General features: G+C 34.1%; 1 protein-coding gene across 3 annotated transcripts in view; it reads left to right on the forward strand.

Annotated features, from left to right (window-relative positions):
* LOC113498567 (dual oxidase maturation factor 1) overlaps positions 1-21,176 on the forward strand; it is a 51,567-nt gene that overhangs the window by 12,437 nt on the left and 17,954 nt on the right. The window contains exon 1 of one of the 3 annotated variants that reach the window (XM_026878620.1): positions 12,519-12,883. The exons of 1 other annotated variant lie outside the window; for it this stretch is intronic. The gene's annotated coding sequence lies outside the window, so the exon portion shown is untranslated. Of the gene's footprint in view, positions 1-12,518; positions 12,884-21,176 lie in introns of those variants that run through there. One more of the 3 variants, XM_026878618.1, reaches the window with a different exon arrangement.

Here is a 21,176-nt window from a genome sequence, read left to right on the forward strand (position 1 = left end):
TATCGAAATATGAAAAACTTTTTAACTATTAATATTTATTAAAGCTTACTACAAAAAATATTCAATGTACAGATTTCAGTTTTCTAATATCTTCATATTTTGTATGTTCACATGTCAAAGATTTACAATAGATTCTCATACAAAATTTAATTTTACATATAACATTTTCGTCTAGAATTTGATTACGTATTCGCAGATACATTTCTATCATGTGCAGTAAGTGGCATGTAACTAATATGTTTTTCTAACTGTAGGTGTAAACCAGTATATCTCAGTGTAATGCCGCCGGCACCCTCTCGTTTATGTAATGAGGTATTTACGATGAAAGTGTCTTCGTCACAACTTGTACATACCTCCGGCGACATGCGACTCTTTCTGCACGTATTTTATGCCTGAGTGAATTTGTTTATGATACACGACTTACGTTAACCTGCAGAGGTCATGGAACAACGTTGAATAGAAAAGCGGCCGTGAATTAACGTGTAGTTAAAGGGGAATATTTATAAATGTGATAGCTAGATTTTAATGGTTATTAAGATATATCTTGAATTATAAAAAGAAACGCCCAAGGGCGAGTCGGTCTGGCAATTGGCAGCTGGCAAACAGGCTTAGAAAATCAATTTTCAAAAGAAAATGGTCACGCATCAAGTTTATGACTGCATCATGGGATGTATAACCTCAATTCAAATGTTCGTTGTTATATTGGATAGACATAGATTGTTTAAATTACAACTGTCCAGCTCCAACGATTCATGAGATACAACCTAAAGACAAACGGACGGACAAACAGCGGAGCTATTACTTAGTAATAGGGTTCAGGTTTTGAATTTTTATAAGGTACCCCGAAAAAAAAACAGGCTGAACTGTAACCTAACCAAATAACTCCAAATAGTCACACAAGTACTTCCCAGGTCGATACCAAAGTGGTTTCAATGATATTTGCAGTCATGCACGAAATGATACAACGGACATTGAAGTAGAAAGTAATGAATATCTTTATATGTTATATAACACATGACACCGCCGGTAATGTACATTAGAAGATCTTTTAACCTGTGGTAATGTACCCGTACAGTCAGCAACAAATGCCCATGAACACAGACAGATTGAATAATGAACTAAGATATTATTGGATCTAGAAAACAAAATAAGTTTAACACCAAGAATCTTTCGTTGCTCAGCAACTTAGAATTTGCTGAATATTTGGGAACCCCCCGGTAAATCTGTTTTTCATCACCATTCTGGCCTTTTCCCGCCTATGTCGGGATCGGCTTCCAGTCTAACCGGATACATCTATGTACCATTGTTATACATGGAGCCCCAGTCATACAACTAAGTATCAGTGTTTTACAAGGAGAGACTGCCTATCTGACCTCATCAACCCAGTTAGCTGGGCAACCCTTACCCCTTACAGACTGGTTATCAGACTTTCTAGCTTCTGACTGCCAGCCGCGACCACAATTTTACGTGCCTTCCGAAACACGTAGGAACTCATTATGTCTTAGATGGTCAACCCGACCGTAACAAGTGCAGCTTATACTCTGATCGTTAAACTAGTGTTCTCTGTAAATCTGTCTTTTTTCATCACATTTCTATGCCAACCGCACATAATCAAAAACACGCATTCTTGTACGTAAGCATCGCGTACGACTCATACCGGATTCATTCTCTGTAATTGATTTATTTTATGTACATACCGATGATTGGATTTTTTATGAATTATTGCTATCAAGGTGTTGGTATGTAGTAATCACGATTTAAGGCTCACGTTATTAATGAATTCTCTTATGCTCTCTGCGATTTTTAAGTGGGTATGGTAAGGAGTCGAGCTCATCTTATTTAAAAGTATATGTAAGCCGTCATCGACTATTCAGCTAGCAAATCAAATAACTATTCAACTGGGTGATAAATTATAGAATAGTACATAGTACATATTATTACTTGCAACGATAAATTATGTTTACGAAAACACATTTGATGATCAACTGTCAGCTTGTATATTCAATTACCAAAAACATAATTTAAGCCGAACGAAACTAATGCAGTAATGATGTCAATGTGTTGCGAACAAATTTGAAGTAATTCGGCGATGTGTACATACACGTAGCAATTTATCTGATGCTCTCGAAACCGTCACGCTGTCGTGATGATAGATTAGAACGGATACGACACAACGACATGATGGGATCTACTCTCAAAGTATCTTGATCCCATTTTAAATAATATTAACTTTCGTTAACCGTTGTTAAAGAACTAACTTATAAAGTTACTTGTAAAATTTGATAACTTAAATAAATAAATAATTACGTGTTAATTGAATAAATCATTTTGTGTTTAAGCTACCGAATAACTTGATTAAACCCCTGTGTATTCTGCTTGTCTACCCTTTAAGCCTTTAAAAGACAAGATTAATTTCCCTGAAATTATTCCGTAGATTCAAACAAAAAGGAAACTATATAGTATTTCATTAAATATTACTTCTAATATTTTCCAATTAAAGAGACAAGTTGACAGTAGTCGAAACGATTAGAATCTCAATTTAATTGAAAATGATAGATGTGACATATTAAATTATCCCACGACAGGAAGTGAGCAACACCGCCTACTATGTGTTAGCTGACGTGTTCCAATTAATTTAATAAAAATAAATTAAACTCTTATTTTAACGTACTGAACCTAATTTATTTACATTCATAAATTAATACTTACCTACACGAGATTAAATAATTTCTCTTTTTAATTTTGCAACTATAAAAGTTTGTTTTGTGTGTGTGTCCTGGTGTAATTTACTTTCGATCTATGTCCTTGTACAATAAATGCATTACTTCAATGTAACATTATGTATAGATAGTTAGAACGTGACGTTCAAGACTAGAAAATGAAGAAATAAAGCAAAACAAATCATTTTAAGTAGTGACAGGCTGCTCGCTCAATGTCGTCGATCACAGCTAAAATAATAATATATGTTTCCGACGTCTGACTTTTAAATCTAGATCAAGATAACGAACGCATGAAGCAAGCTTTCGTAGTAATACATTATGCATTTCCTCAGTAAAAATGTAAATAATAAAAAGTATGGATAACAGGGCATAGTTTTCGACCAAATCTAAGGAACTGGCCTACACAGCAATTTACAATTCAATAGCCATTTTAATTTTACTCAAATATTATGCAATAGTTCTTCATCTGATTTGGATAGTTCATGTCTGTTCTTCTATATAAGGGGGAGGTCACACTCTGGTAACACCCACAAGGCCTCTGTGACCTGTGTCTCCGTGTACCTACACCTTTAAAAGACTAAGACCCTTCTCATGAAGTTACCCCCTTAATTAAAAGAGACACAAATATAATCAATACTCTATACTTATACTTACTAATACTTACTCACTTACTAATCTATACTAATATATAAAGCTGAAGAGTTTGTTTGTTTGAACGCGCTAATCCCGGGAACCACTGGTTCGATTTGAAAAAATCTTTTTGTGTTGAATAGACCATTCATCGAGGAAGGCTTTAGGCTACAAATCATCACGCTGCGACTAATAGGAGCGAAGATACAATGAAAAATGTGAAAAATCAGGGCAGGTATAAATCATAACTTATATCTTCTCCCCACGGGAACGAAGTCGCGGGCAACAGCTAGTGTAAATATAAAGACCAATCATGTTATGAAGTAAAGTTAATCAAACATTTATGAAACTAACGTTCTGAGCGATCCTTTCACAATCGTAATTATAAATCAGCCAGTTTATTATAACTAGATTTGATATCAGATTAGTGCTTCAAATGTTTAATTAACCTTAAAATTAATATTAATTACTGCCGTATTTTAATGAGGTTTATTTATTGTAGAATTATAAAACATTTATCTTTCATTTGTTTGTTTTATTTGATGATAAAGATTAAAAATTTACAGATTGAACAATAACATAATATATGTTTAATCTAAGTCTTTGTGAATATGACTTAAATTTTAGTTAACTGTTTGTTTAAAAATATACCACTGATCTCGCCATACAGTTAAATTTTGAACATCACTTTTCTTTCTTGCGTTCTGCACATCATTTAGTTGTGCCATAATCATCATCATCATTTTAGCTTGCAATCATCGACTGTTGGACAAAGCCTTTTCTGCTACTGGTTTTTACAACAACCTGCAGCAAACCTAACTAAATCATCCAACCAATAGTTTCTTGGTCGTCCTCGATTCCTGTCCCCTTTCGGTTACAACTCGCCATCCATACATTAGCTAAGGTGCTAATGTTTTTATAATAACAAAATCGTTCAGCGTTACACTTAGCAATAAGAATACTGAATGCATATGAAACTTTACAAAGCTACGCCCACTCACGGTCGGTAATAAAGTCACAGAGATTATTGAGCGCATATACTTAATAAATTATAATAATGCATATGAAGTGTAGTGCTAGTTAGTGTGGAGTCTCGTTTTTTAAAGGTCATCTCGAGTAATGATCGAACTGGTTGATAGACAACCAGAAACCATGTTACATTGGCGTGTGTGACAGTTAATCTTGTAAGCTGAGAGTTTTCCACATCACCATTAGGTAAATAAACCTATTTTGTACACTACATGGTAAATGTTCAGTAAAGTGGTATGTTTTTCCATATTGTCTGTTTTTGACTTTTTGAGATTTGAATAAATTTTCAGTATGTCCGGAAGGAATTGGTATTCACATAATTATTTAAAGTCCCCACTTATACCTCCTTATAATACATATATTCAGTTTCAAGGTTTTAATTTCCGTCATTTAATGCAAATTCAATCACGGGTCGATGAATGTATTCGCGCGATGTGGCTGCCATATAGGTTGAACGCCAAAACACGTTTCGAAACATTGCAATGAATGTGTGAAAAATACTGGCACAGGTCGTCAAGTCGCCGAGCATATTCCAAGCAGTTTTATTTGGTTAGTGAGTCAACGTGACAGTTTCACATCATTAAGTAAATACATGTTTAGAATTTCCCCTTTTTATGGAAGCAGAAAAAAAGAAAGCGTCTTCTTAGCCCACGTACCTAGCATAAAAGGTTTTAGTTAAGCATAATAGCTTATTTTATTGTTATTTGTTATCAATGTCACCACTATATTTAGACTAAAGTAATGTGTGAAAGTATCGATAGAATCGGGTTCCCAGTTACGCGATCATCAGCTGTGTCTGCGAGTGATTTAGTGAATAAACAAGTGATTTGCAAATATAACCGTGAGGCCGTAGATCGGCAGTAGTATGAAAATTTGTTACCAGCCGGAGAAACTCGCGCACTTGCGCAATGCCCGCGGTTCGCACATTTGATTGTAATGCACTTTCTTTATGCAAACTCTTTGGACTTTACTAATAGATGCATACCTGTATAACGTGCCAGTATATTACTACGCAGGTAAAGCTTAAAATAGCTTTGATTTGAATAATAATGACAAGGAGGCCTAGTCGCTCATCTCAAAAGTTTTTTTTAGATTAACCTTGATTGGGGATTAAAACACTCAAAGCAACTTTAAAAAATTGTTAGGTTTACGGCAACCCGATAAAAAACATCTCCGCCTATCTCCAGTACGGTTTATATTTACGAAACTGCCAATTTAAAACTCATATTTCACAGAGTAATGATAAAGGTTAGTTAAGAAAAAAACAAAGTTCGTAACTTAAATAAAATAACGACCATAAGTGACTCGACACCAATTAAGTAGCAGGAACGGGGTTAAACACTTATGTACGAAACTGTACCGTCTAGGAAACCACAAAACTAATTTTACTTAACTCATGTGACCACAGTAAATTACATTTCTTACAAAATTAAATAGTACCCCTTCATATAATACATTTATAAAAAGTAATAATATATGATTATGTAGAATCTTCTGGATCCTATTCTCATGTTATAAATTTATGCACATATCTTTATGTAAAGTTGCCTACACACTGGTAGGACAACAAAACACCATGTTTCCCAACTATATGCCGAAATGTCATCATACATGAAAGTTTCGTAAATGAAAGCTAAAATGACACTTCGATGAATCACATATGTAAATAATTTCCTAACGCGCCCTTTATTGCAATAGTTTATGAAACGTTTCGACAATAATATTGTCTTAGACAACTGTTTGATGTCCGTTATTTATGACGATGACATAAATATAAAAAAAAATGGTTATCAATTAATTATAATTAACAAATTATTCAGCGTTTCACAGTTTACAAATTATTACATTGAAAGTAACAAAGAGGAAATTAAAAATATATCTTCAATAGGTCAATCAGATTTTAGACCTATATAAAAGGATTTCGATATTCAATTAAGGATGATTGGACTTATGAATGATATAGAATTTATGCTATAAAAAAACAAATTCATTATAAGTTGTTAAAATGTATTTTAATGAGATGCGTTGGGTAGGCGGATGATATCATTCCGCGTGACTAGGCAACGAAGACGCAAGCACTCGTTGAAATCATAAGTTATGTACTTTGATTTGTTAGTATTAACTACTGATTGATCACCACAATATATTCATTAATAAACTAATAACTACATACTCGTTATTATTATTCTTGGAACAAGATTACGCTAAAGTACTTCTTGTATAGAATCAGAATCCAGACAGCCAGTAAAAACTATTTTGAGAAGGTTTGAGCTTCAAAACGTATTTTTATTACCAGTTTCTGTGAACAGTTACAGACTTTATTCTTGTAACACGGGCTGCATAAAAAAATACTAAATAATAAACTTAAGGGGAACATTCTATTTTATCGCGAGGTGCGATCTAATACACACCTCACATGTTTAAATATGGCTAGCTGCATCTATGGAAATTGATTAATGTTTTATTCAAAGTTGGTCAATTTAGAAGAGGCAAAGTCAATTAATTTCTCATAAAGTCAAGGAAGAGGTAAATTACTGTACGCATTAGATGGTCGTTAGACAAAACAGTCCAGGTGTATACGACATGCGTTTTCCTGTATCAGTATGGTGTGAGGTCGCCGCGCGCCGTAGCGGAGGCCTGCTCTCTCAAGGTGAACGATCTAGGATGCCATTAGAGCACAATGTCCAGTACGTTACACATTGACAAAGATAAATGTTACTTCCATGTTAGCGATGAACAATTTAGTAACTTTTGTTAGCTTTACGTCACAAGATTTGCAAGTTGCATCTTATTGCTTGCTGCAATCTGTGAGCTTAGTAGCGGCTCTTTAAGTAAGTTTGTGGTGCTTGTGGAAGCGAGAGAGTGCACTACGCTTTGTAGAGCGATGTCTCTCTTCCACAGATTCTACAATTTTTTTTATAGATGTTGGTAGAGCCCCTGATCCATCTTAAGCTTATGTCCATAACACTCGCCTTATGTTACCTGGCCTTTATGTTCTAATGCAATGCATGCATTATTCATAAAGAACAACCGGACACAGGGTTATAATTGCTAACTCAAGTGTAATTACATCCATGGAGTGTCATAATTGTAGAAAAATGTTAATCAACTTCGTTAGTGCAACTGATATTTCCCTCTTTAGTTTTTTATTCCCCAGCTATTATATCGAGATCTTTGTAACCTACTTCTTATGGAATCAATACATAAGTTATTGCAGAAATATGTTTTCATTACAATCGTACCAGCTAATCGTAGCTAGTACTCGTAGGTATGATTAAAATACATGTATAAAAACTAGAAATAATTCAATTATAATTGACAATATAGCGAACAAGTTTTGCACTTATTATGAGATCTAAAGCCATATCTGTAGGCAATATCAGTTGTTGAAGTGTTATTGCGCCCTACACTGCTCAGGCGCAAGGCGAAAGTCGTCCCTAAACGGCGACTTGAATTTAGTGTCTTGTGTCCGACAGTGCGACAAAAAATTGTGTTCACCTTAAAAAATATTTTCCATAATACCTGTCTCTATTGCTATAAGTACCAGAACAAAGGTTTCCATAGTATGTTCCTACAAATCGGCATAAAACTTAATTATGGCAGCCTTAGTTACCGAATGGAATAAACTTTAGTTACAGTTCGCAATACGTTCACTGCTGCTCAGGGGCATTATTGCCCGTTTAATTGCACTTCTTACAATTATGATAAATCGAAGAATTCCAAGGTAATAGCGATCCAGTCTCCTGATAATGAGTGTACATTTATAATCGATGCAAAGATTCCAATGGCGTTTCTCTGTCGCTAAAGACCGATGTGTACTCGAAGAATATTATCATAAACATGCGTGGTGAATAGCAACACTTATAAGGAACGAACTTAGTAATATTAACTACAATTTATAGTTCACTTAATTCCACGTTTCGTGTACTTATTTGCAAGCAAAGTTATTACTGTGACACGCGATATACGAGTGTGATTTCTCTTACGTGATTATTTCGAATGACTGACTCCCCGTAGAAACAACCAGAATTTCATAGAAGGTTCTTAGGCTGTGACGTCTATGGCTGTGACGATAATTAATGTTAAATTGTTTAATCTTTTGATTATTCGTTACAAAAAAATGACATACATTAAAAAACCTATAATAATTCATAATGCCGTAACCTCTACCAATCAGACAACCTATAGACTAACAAGACCTCCTACCGTCTAGACTCTTCTTTATGAAGCTTTTTTGCAAATAAAGGAATATCGACATCAAAACATTTAAAAGTATGCCTTTTACAACAATGAAACCTTTTAAATCATAACCAAGATATTCTAAACATAGTTCACGTAGTTATATATTATTTCCACAAGAGTATATTAGGCTGCATTTCTTAAATAATTGCACGATTCCGTCATAATAACCGAATTTTAAAATATTAATATTGTCAACAAAGTCATAAAAACTTTTAATATAAAATATTGAATAGCATTTTAAGTTAATCTTATTGAAATTGTAAAATTAAATGATTTTGGTATCCGTTCCGCATTTTTTCTTGATGATGTTTTGAACAATGACACTGTTAAAAAAACCACTGTTCAGGAAAAAAAAAACAACTTTTGTCTGACAGAACAAAACACCTATGTCACCTTTCCTTTTATTTAAGAAAGGCCCAGCTAGGAATTATAGTCCTCAGAGCTGGATTGTGTTGCAAGTATACCACAAACAGTTGAATAGAATCAAAGATCATCTACACTTAGAAAATCATACTAATTATGGTTTCCCGTTGCTCGATAGTCGACATACACAATGGGTATAGACTTGGACATATGGTGACTAGTTTTCTGTCTATTCTACGATACGATATCCAAACATTGAACGATAGCCGACTACATCTGTTGAGTAGATATTTCTCAAGAGCAACCTCGTCACTGCAGTGACTCAGGCAATTGACATGTATTAACACAGACTCGACCAAAGGCTTCCGCAAAAACGAGATCATTAAAAGGGATTTTGATTCAGGTTCTCAGAAAGCTGTTCTCGTGACGTCATACACCTAAAATACACAGATATTATGATATCATGCACTTTGTGTAACAAATTTTCATTACAATTCAATATTTATGAAGCATTACATGAAAGTGTTCTTAGTAATTTATACCTACGTGAGTTTTGTAAACACAACATGTTTAAACTGACCTACAGCCAAGTATACAAAATATGGTCGAAGCCCGTTGAATAATTAATTATAAACAATCATGATGTTTTTTTTTCCAACCACTAGCTTTAGTAACCACTAGGACATATCTACGAGGAGGTAGGAAACCATGAGGAAGAAACAGTTGAATTAAACACCAAATCAAAATCGCAATTTATAGTACTAATTATAGTACATTTTTTATTTTCATTCTATTTATCTGGATTCTATGTAATCGAAAGAAAAGAAACTAAACCGAAAGCCTTCCTGTTTTCGTAACCAAATTCTGTAATTTTTCAAATTCAAAATGACTTCAAGTAGAATTAAAGGACAGTTTCTTTCAGGAAAATCAGTCAGACTGGAATTATATGAAACGAAAATAATAACCAAAACAAAAGAGTACTGAATATTCACGCTTGCCATTTTATACTTGTAGCTTCATATAATTGTAATGTAATTTACTCTAGCGATGTTAAGGCCACGATTGTTAATCGAGTGCTATTCAATGAAAATATCATTTGAATCCGTTAATGTTCACATCGGCCTTCCGATGTTTTTATGAGCACTCGATCATGGAACATTAGTGTTGTACATACAGCCACGTATAAATCGTAACACTCTTATACAAATATAAACTCTATTCCTAAACTGTAAAGTTGAGTTTTCTAATTCGTTATTTAGTAAAAACATCAACTGAACTGTACTCTAAGATGCATGAAGATTTTACTTTAATTTTAAGGCACCGATTCACTCAATCGGAACATCGGAAATCCGTTACAGTTACAAATTATGAAATATACGTCGAGTTTAAGATTCGGAACTTATTTTTAATTGAAACCATACAATATGTAATACTTACGATATAAGTTACAATGTGCATGTGCATGTGTAATTAATTTATTGTTGTTTCTTTCAAACACGTTATACCTTGATCTAGCATGGAAACTTGGTGTTACATTGGCATTCCTGATTTAACGAGATGCAAATGGTGGCTACGTGGATTACCTTACAATATCAATATCCAAATACAAGCACACAGACAAACCAGATAATCAGTGACGTACCTATCATTTGCCGGTATCATTCAAATACCATGATTGATCCAATAAATATGCAAACTGTTTTGAGGCAGTTCAAAATTAATTTTCTTAATTAAACTTTAATTGTAAGTGTTATATAATAGTCAATTAAATAAAACACATCTTTTTTTCAAGTTTACCAATAAATCTTTGAATCACACATAATTATAAAACTTTAAGTTCTGTTTTCAGAATGCCATAGATTCTGACCCATTGAAAATAGTACATTAAGACGTCTCATTAACAAATCAATGGAATCTGGGACGACGAATTAAATTAGACAATCGATGCTGTACTAAATACCATAAGTATGTGCTATTATATAAACAATTCATGTACTAGGCACCTGTCCTGCTTACCATTCGCGTATTATGCAAAGCTGGCTGACAACAAAGAGCGATGCGATACACTCAACGTGTTTGCTCATATAAATTTCAAAAGAATTTCGAGTCACTACAAAACATAATCTAATTCCATTATGTGATGGTAACTATCACGTATATTTCCCCACAGTCATTTATTTTTGTTATATCTTCCATTCTCTTAGGCCTCACCAATTTAATGTTTGCTAACCTACTAAATGGTTAGAGACCAATCATTTTAGTTACAGCTCTTCACGTGCTAAGTATGTTTCGTGTAACTATTAATAAACACAAATACATAGAGGAAATATCTAAGTAACCTTGTGTGAGTAGGAAGTGATTTCTGATTCTTATTTACTTCTTTACTATTTGCTATTGAATATGCCAACCAACAAAAATAGAAAGGTCAACAAGCCAGTTACATTATATTTCCGATATACTGACCGCTGTCTTGAACATTACTACCTACTTATTATCTGGACATCGAAATCAAAATAATGATCTATTATGTTACAAATAAGTACTGTCAACAGGAAAATGTTATACGATTTCGATGAAGTGGACGTTTCACTGATAAGCAGTTTGATTGACTTCTCGAATAAATAAGAATAAGTTCGAATTATTTGGTTATCCTTCTAAAGCGGTCCTTCCCATTAATTGGCTTTTAAGGACCAACAAATCGGTGAAAATTTTATGACAATTTGTCATGATTCTTTTTACCTATAATATACACAGAACCATTTTACAACACTCGAAGAAATGTAACTCTACAATATCTGGACAATACGCTTAATAACTAATATTGGCATACGAGTAACACTATAATGAATAGGCCAATAGGATATAGTTACATCAAGAGTCTGTACAACAATAACACCGATTCGTATAACATTTTCTTTAGTTATCGAACTTAATAATAAAATACACTGTATAGTTATGTTATTAAACATATCTAAGAGTATCTGTTGCTATTCTTCTGGTTGTGGCATTGTTTTATAATCATCTTGCTTCGGCTCACACGATCGTAGGATCAGGCTAAGCAATTAAGCAATCGAGCGGGTGATGTAATTGTGTAGCTCTTTGGGATTTGTAGCTAATTAACATCCATATTCATTCGTTAAACTGAAATTAACGATGTAGCTTTAAACGAAAAATCGAATGCTCGTGATTCCTATGTGATATTAATTTAGACTAAGGCCTAATTATGATTTGTACAAAATCAATTTCAGAAGATGAGTTACTTCCATTTTAGCCTTTTATTGGATTATAAAAATATTCATTTGAAGCCAATAATAACTTTTCTTCTTAACATTATTTAAATGTGTTAAGCGATCGTAAAGCGCAATTAACTATTATGAATCAGAGAATTCGATTTCTAGTTTCCACGTTGGCTTACACAAGATTTGACCATAATCTTCAGTATCGTCAAGGAGAATATAATGTCGTAGATCATAAAAATCTTTTTAAGTTTTTACGTTTTCTATTATTGTAAGAGATGAATCCAGCCAGTGGTAATCGTGAGCGACAAAGGCGACGCCAGATAAGACTCGCTACGTGCTGCGTGCGCGTGCGCCGGCCGCGGCCGGAACCTTGAATACAGCCGCGCTCCTTCCCGCGTTATAATAATAAACTGCTCAGTCCGGCCTGAGCCTTTAACGATACTACACGACCGATATCTGTGACAAGTCGTTGAAACGACCGAACTTTACGGACGATGTGTGCAACCCCCGAGTGAACAGTAACCGAACCCAGTGCCCCGCGACCGCCTGCAGTAGTGACACGGCTGGTATACCGAAAGTGTATATTGTGATGTTTTGTGCCAATGCTCCTTGTGCCATATTAGGAAGTATTAGTTGTGTTCCCAAGTGCAGTTTTAATAGGTGAGTGGGTATCTGCAATTAATAATAATAATATATCGACATACAAAATCTACAGTGTTTCTTTTTTCTGTGATTAATGTCTGAAATTCTGGTTCACTCAGAATGTCTAGCCTTGTGTTTTTGCCGGCGTGGTCACTTTGTTGTGCATCCCAGCCAACAGGTAACGCGAGGACGAGTTTATCCCAAGACAAAAAGACTCCCAGATATGAGTCAACTAGAGCGGTCCTACCGGTATGCTATTTATAGAAAGATCGCCGACCAACTCGTGTACGCCTCCCTGTACTCCAACTACTCCAAGTAAAGTAACCCTGCAAAATTTCAATCAATTACCGTCATGAAACGGTTAGTTTTAAAATCGATTCAAGATCACGATAGCTATGTATGTCTAACGTAAACTAATATCCCACGACCAATTTGTTCTAATGAAATCGATATGAGCACGAATCGTAGTAACTTGAGATGTTTGTTGCTCTATCACGCCAGATTGTCTGGGCGTCACAAAATCTCAAATATTTGAATATTAGGGCGGCGCCGCGGGTGTGCCTAACACTAATAAATGCGTTGAAAGGTGTAATCACCATTAGAGACATGAAGTATCATAGATGTGTATCTCGTAAACAATGTAGCATTTATCGCATGTCTTGTAACCATGCATGAAGTTAACGACATGTTTTACATAACCAAATTATTCATACTAAAGGCACATAAAATCTAAGTACGATCGCACGCATATTAGAAATAACCAAAACCGCATATTCAACCTTATTCAATCGAAACAAAGGCGTTGTTAATTTCGAAGAGAATACTTTACTATACTGAGGAATGTACGCAAGAAATTCGTAGTATAGTATCGTATAAGAACATTGTAATTGAACAAACATAGTTGAAAGTTTATGTAGCGTATAACAAACATCGTTCGTTGAATGATTCAACAAGCTGGACAATGGTAACAGGACGTATTGTAATGACAGCTCTAGGAATATAAACTTCATTTTCTACATGCCTTCAAATGTATTGTTCGATATAGTTGACAAATGAGACCTTAACCTTAAACTTCTTGAAATATAAGGAGAAGCATGAGGTGCTATCTCCGCCTTTAAAAGAAAAACTGTTGCAATTGCGGAAATGAGATAGCGCACTTTAAATGTCTTAAGCGGTAGTTGGTAGTTTAAAGCCTCCAGGCCCTCTGAAATGCCAACATCTCGATGGGACTCATTCTTTTTTTAAATACACTCGTTTTTGTCCATTTCTTGATAACCACGCCAAACTTCAGTACGCAACGGGTTCGATCCCTGGGTAAGACAAGCATTTGTGTCATCCTCGAATGCTTGTCATGAATTTGCAGTTCACATACAAGAAGCCACATAGACTTGAATATTTGTGCAACCCACCGCAACAGAAAGATTAAATACCTCATAGAGGGAGTCGTTTAAAAAAGTATTATCATTTAATACAAACGTAGTATGTATTACATAAAGTTTTATATTAATCTCGGATTCTAATAATCAGAGACTGAAGGTCAACGGCCGTGTCCACTACGTAAACGATAAATTTAATGACAACGATAGTTTTCACAACCTGACCTCAGAATCATTAAGATTGACAATTAATCACATTAAACTTTATAAAGTATTTATATAACTAAGCCATTTCGATTTTGTAATAAATAATTCTCAAGTTTTCCCATCGGAGTAATTAATCATGTCACGTGGGGAAATGTGTTTGTAACTGTAATTATTATCAATGTCTGGAGTGACAGTGAGTTTATTGAAAGCTATTGCAAATGACGCGCTTTAATGTTGCAAACTTATTAGTTAAACGTTAATTGTATTCGACTTCGCTACATGTAACTGCGGCGAGTACAAAGACCCAAAACTAACTGTTAATTTCTTGATTAGAATTATTCATTATTCATCTTGTTGATTCAGCAACATGTTCTTTTTTCATTTAGAAATCATTTAGTACTTCTTATTATAATATACATCATTCTTCAAACTTTGGTACGGAATCCAAAAAAAATAAGTTTATAAGACAACTTTTACTTGTAATAACAAATTAAGTATTTTAATTTATCATACCTACTTGCTACTTCCGTTTAACCTTCGATGGGCCTTGATTTGTTTGGAACTACATGAGTAAGCAAAAAATATTGTAAGTCATGATGGTATAGTACCAGGAAGACGTCCGACCCATCTCCGGCATGCTGTCATAAAAGCATTGTATAAATTGTGGTTCAGAATAGTTATGGAAAGAAGTGCCTCACATAAATATTCCTTAGTAATCAAACAATAACAAGATCTTCCTATTAAAATAGGAACTAAGCTAGTTGCTATTTTGTTTGTCAGAGAGTACGAAACTTGAAAACTTATTACAAAATCAACTCCCACTACTTTATTCCAATTAAGGGTAAATATTTTCATTTACAAACCCAATTAACCAATCCAAACGCCAGTTCTGTTATCTGTACAATTATTCTAACCAAAAATTAAGTTACTGGCGGTGTGATAAGCGACTATTGCACACACTTCCACAATTTACCGCACTAATAAAACAGGGGTCCTACCACGATCTCTTGGAAAAAGGCTGTTGAAGGTGTTAAAACGAGACGGCGCGATACACAGTGTACTGTTTTATCTCGCTTCCACCACGGCAAAAGTCCTACTTTGGGAGTTGGTAATAGGCCCCCTGGTCTGTTAGTAAAACATGAAAGTGTACCGTAATTCCGGATTGTTTCAAAACCGATCTATTATTATAAGCGGGCTGGGTGGGCAACAGGCAGGTGGGCACGCCGGCTTACACAAACTGCCAACATTTACAATTATCTAGATAATATGATCAATTTATTCGTATAATGCGACAACCCACGCTGTGGTGACCTCATCATAATAATTGTTTAGAATGTTCATTCAGCTAAATACAGTTATTATGACTATAAAAAAAACCAAATCCTTCATGTTTGCGCGTCTTCCCTGAAGGAAAGAAAACAGGAAGGAATTCAGACAATCTAGTCAGTCAATAAAAAACTTTCAAAAACCCCCAATAGTCATATCACCCGTATTCCTTATCATATAGAATACGGATCGTCTTTAAAGACAATAGGTAAACCGCGATACACAGTCATATTATGTGACCATTATGCTTTTTTCCATTAACCAGAATATTATAAATACTTAATTAAGTAGATCACGATTAAATTTCGGAAGTTGTGAAGGAGATGTTGTGATAAAAACTTCCGCAGTCACTTCTTCACAGCTTACTCCACTTAGGTACTTATCCAAACGATGTTGATCAGTATCTCAAATTTGATTTATTCGAAACCTATATATAGAATAAATAAATTTAATTCGATATGTTTATAATATTACGCAAGTATTACTCATAGTAAGTTATAGTCATCGTTAAATTATCTTTCAATAATCCGAATTTTGTCTGATTCGTTTGACTAGTTTCAGAATATTCTTTAAAACGACAGTATTAGACAAGACATTTTATAGGGTTATAATGTTGGTATTATTGCTAAAAGTGATATCTTTTTTTAAAGCGACTGTGGTAGAAAATTCTTAAAAAAAAAGATTCTTATGTATGAAAACGTTTTGAAAAAAAATCTAAAATCAACAATAACAGTGAATTATGTATAAACATAAAATAAATCATTTTTATTAATGCTGAATCTTAATGTTCAATAAATATAAGATACAGAGTGAAATAATTGCCCACACCTAACTATACCTAAAGCATACGATTTCTTTAATTGTTTATGATAAAAAGCTTTAAGAAATATCAATAAACGAGATAACTTCAAATCTATCCTAAGTAATTGTATTTTTAAAAACTAATCTATGGTGGTATTTCAGGGCATTTTCATTAAGATTACAATCGGCCATTGTTTTAGTTGCATCAACTTCCACTTAACAAGAGTATCCCATAAAACATGAAGATTGAGATGAACTCACATTCTCACACCAAATGTCAAGTCTTTGATTACGTTATCATTCTAATTTCTTAATCCGATTACTCAATTGACTTGTTTTATGGTAATTCTTCACTTTGGATCATGTTAAGGTTTTTTAATGCTTCATAAAACTTACGTTAGATGTTAATACATTAGTCTGTATAATTGAATGTCAAAATCTAATTATATTGCTATTGAATATGTATTAAATTGACAATATTATCCTAAACATAATGTACAGGGCTGGATTTAGGGGAGGACAACCGGGGAGAAAGCCCTGGGGCCTCCACAAACAGGGGGTCACCACAATAGAGACTTCAAAAAAAAACTTTTGAATTTTAATTAGTAGGTAAACCTAGTAAATATTTTTTCCTTTGATATTTTTTTTTCGCTTTTACCTTTAAAAATCATTTTATTTGGCAAATAATTTAGGGCAAGGGGGCTTCCGCTCCTTTGTTTTCCCGAAGCCTCTGGACCCCTAAATCCGGCCCTAACAATGTATCAAAAGTTTATCTCTGTATCTTATAATATGACTACTTACTCACAAAATAACTAAGGTGGTGCATATTACCTACTATTAATTCACTTTGCTATAGACTCAAACAACATACGCAAACAATAATAAAAAAACGAATTCAAGTCAAATTGACACGTCGCCACAGTTCCTTAGTGGTATATACTATTCACACTTACATGACTAACTGCTAAATATTTTATAAATAGATATAAAGGTGTTTATTCGTAACATCTTATTTCCTGGTTTATTATTACTGGTTCCCTGTATTTGACAAGAAAATAATTGTATGTAGATGACTTCTCCTATCGCGTGCCTGCTGTTAGAGATGTCTTATGAAAGAAACAGCACCCTATGTCCTGAATTTTATTTTTCATTTTTTTTAATTGCGTTCTGGTGAGGTATGGATGATTTTTGACAAATACCTCTTCATGAATACCTGTGTTCGATAAGATGTTATCTATTTCGTCTCTAGCTAGAGCTATAAAAGCCAGTATCACACATAAAAATCCCTCGACCCTCAATTAACTGTTTCTATTCACACAAAATTTTGTATAAGCTTTATTTATAACCAAATGTTAAGCTTCATAGTCGGCTTTGCATATTTACAGTTACTTTTTGATGATGATGACAACAAATGATGATGATCTAGATTTGGTTAAGCAATCAAATACAGAGATACACTATTGTATGCTGAAATTAACTTTTTAAAATTATATTTTTTTCTTGATGAAGCGGAAACTTCATCTTCATACACTTGCCTTGATACGCGATCGAAGGCTTGAACAATTTCCCTATTAATTAAGTTCAAGTTAAATGTATACCGACTATGCATAGAGTTCATCAGTTTTTGCCGTCTTGAATTAGGATGATAATTGACGTTATCCATCAACTCACGACCAAAAAGATTATTAATTGCGAAATCATCGCGAACTGAGCCTAATGCTCTTAATTGGTCGTTAGCAAGAAACGTTGAACCCGGTTCTGTATGTTTAATTAAAACCTCTGTCAAGCTGTATATGGACTTAATTCAATTATGCCAGTGATGGATGGCTCGGTAATAACCAAGCCTCCGCTTTGTTTGCAAGAAAATAATTGATGTGTGCTATTGTGTGCATATTACAGGATTATTTATTTTCGTAAACTTATTATAAGAAACGACAAAGAAGTGATGTTTTTGTTGGTTACTACAGCTTTGCGAGCCTGGCAAGAGCCCCAATTCCGAGTTGCGGACCTGGGAAGTGTTTATCAGGATCGTGGATATTGTTTTTTTAGCCCATCGGAATAAAACTAATAATTTACATGTTATATAATTGTTTCTTTGTCATCAATGATGAGCTTGATGCAAACTAAATAATCTTTAACTAAATAATCTTTAATCTTTAACAGAAGCTTATTATAAAGATTTAATGTATGCAAATTTCAAACCTTCTGCACTTGAAATTAGGAGACCCGCACGTAATTCTCCACCAACATTACACGTATTTACCATGACAAGGGGAAAATATATTTATTTTGCAAAATATGTGTTTTGTAATGTTGACTTACCGTTACTACGAGTACGATAGTATCGTCACGCCGATCTTAGGCAATGTTTGCTATCTGCCCATACGTAGCTTCTTCATCCTAATTAATAACAAATACTTCAGCTTACTATACATACTAATATTTATGTATTTTTCCTTGCTTTGCCCTCTATATAATTTGCATGTTTACATGGTACAGCAATTGATTAACATAATTGGTTCTTCAAACAAAATATGCTTCAGAAAATTCAAGATGCTAATGTGTAAAAATAGGCTTTGACTAAACATTATCTTTTGATTTGTAATCTTTCTGTGATTACCGTATGGCACCATGTAACTATTTATTCGTGTCCAATCCTGGTCTTATTTGGTGTGCAATAAAGGATATTTCATCTATCTATCTACCGTGGTAAAGAATACATTTTGTATTAAATATTATAGCCTGAACTAGCTGTTGCCCGCGACTTCGTCCCCGTGGGTAGAAGATATAAGTTATGATTTATACCTGCCCTGTTTTTTTCACATTTTCCATTGTATCTTCGCTTCTTCAACACAAAAATATTTTTTCAATTTGGACCAGTAGATCCTGAGATTAGCGCGTTCAAACAAACAAACAAACTCTTCAGCTTTATTTATTAGTATAGATAAGTGCTCATCTTGTGTTGTAAAATAAAATTGTATCTACATTATCAACATAAAATCAATATTCTCAGTTATGTACCGATGTCAAAATGAAGATCCCATTAACAGCAAATAATCATATCATTCAATACTAATTAAATTTAAAATCAAACTTTTTCATCACCATTATGTAGGTACCTACCTACCTATAACTGCCTAGTTATTAAGACCCGGATAGCAACCTATTGAATCACGTTTTTTCGTCCATAATGACGTCTGATGATCCATTTACTGATGGGATCTCCAACAGAGCAAATTGAATCACGTCTGTACAAACATTTCAATCTACAATAAGCAGACTCTAAAAAATACGTTAGCGAACGCTCAAGAGTTAAACGTGTAAAGTTTGTAAACTGGTTAGCCATAACTGACAGATGTTTTATCCATATTTACATTTTTATTAGAAGAACGGAACCTTATCATAAGTGCTGACATTTGACCTCATAAACTATAGGGCTTGAGGTCACAGGAACTACTTTCACGCAAAAATTCTTTTGACCAATATTTTGTTTTTATATTGAGCTATTGGATGCCGTCATATAGAAACTTTATCCTTACGCTTTTACAGCATGTATAACGTATGTACACGGCAGATATTTGCCCTTTGTGATAACAATAATAGGTAATGAGAGAAACTTATTAATTTCGCTTTTAAATGTGCCTACTGCCTCCCACCTCGAGACAGTAAGTGGCATTATCAAACAGTAGTCGTTTGTTTCTCACGCCTCTTTGTTTACTAGTCCACAGGAAGTTGATACAAATTTGAAAGGGAAGCGTACGTATGTTTATTTCGAAATTTCGCTGCTTTATGCACCTGTTAATTGTTGTTTTTCGTCACACATCCCGTTATCATTTGATTTAATGGCGGGATATCCCACATGCAAGATCTATAAAACGTTAAATGTGAGACAAAACTTAGTTCTTTATCATTTATCACATCTATTCGATTTTAAATTGACGTATGGAATAACAGATACAAGTTATGTCATAAAAAAGAACCAGCATAACATTATTATCTGACAGCATTCTTACGTACAATGGTCAGTATAGTAAGAATATGCAAATGAATATAGTTTAGTGAAACAGAGCGACCTTCCTGCGACCTCGCCGGCATGACGCGCCATCTCGCTGCACAAACTTGATTCACTAGGAAGAGGAAAATTGTCTAGTCTCAACATATTTTAACGTAAAGTAATAAATCAAGGGATGTCGTTTCGTGGTCAACGGGATCTGCTTACCTTTAGGATATACAACGTTACCGCGATAAAGTTAGTAGTAGGATAAAAAACTATATGTTAGAAACTCTTTACGTGTTCAGCAGGCAAGGATTCTTTGTTAATCTTGATTTAATTCTGGGTTTAGCCAGTCTGTCTAAACTTGATTAATCACCATCTGTTATTAGCCACAAAGCAGGTAATTATTGTTCTAGCACCTTCCTAGAAAATATCATCCTATACATATAATTAGGCACGTATATCACTGGCGTTTAATGTTTTCCTAGTAACGATACCTACATCCGCCTTTACAAGCTACTTCACTTCTAGGAAGACGAGACCATTTACACAATATCTTGACCGATTAGATTATATCCATAACAGTTGCAGACATAATTAGAGCGCT

The sequence above is a fragment of the Trichoplusia ni genome, chromosome 11 (assembly GCF_003590095.1).
Source record: "Trichoplusia ni isolate ovarian cell line Hi5 chromosome 11, tn1, whole genome shotgun sequence".
Lineage (NCBI taxonomy): Eukaryota > Metazoa > Arthropoda > Insecta > Lepidoptera > Noctuidae > Trichoplusia > Trichoplusia ni.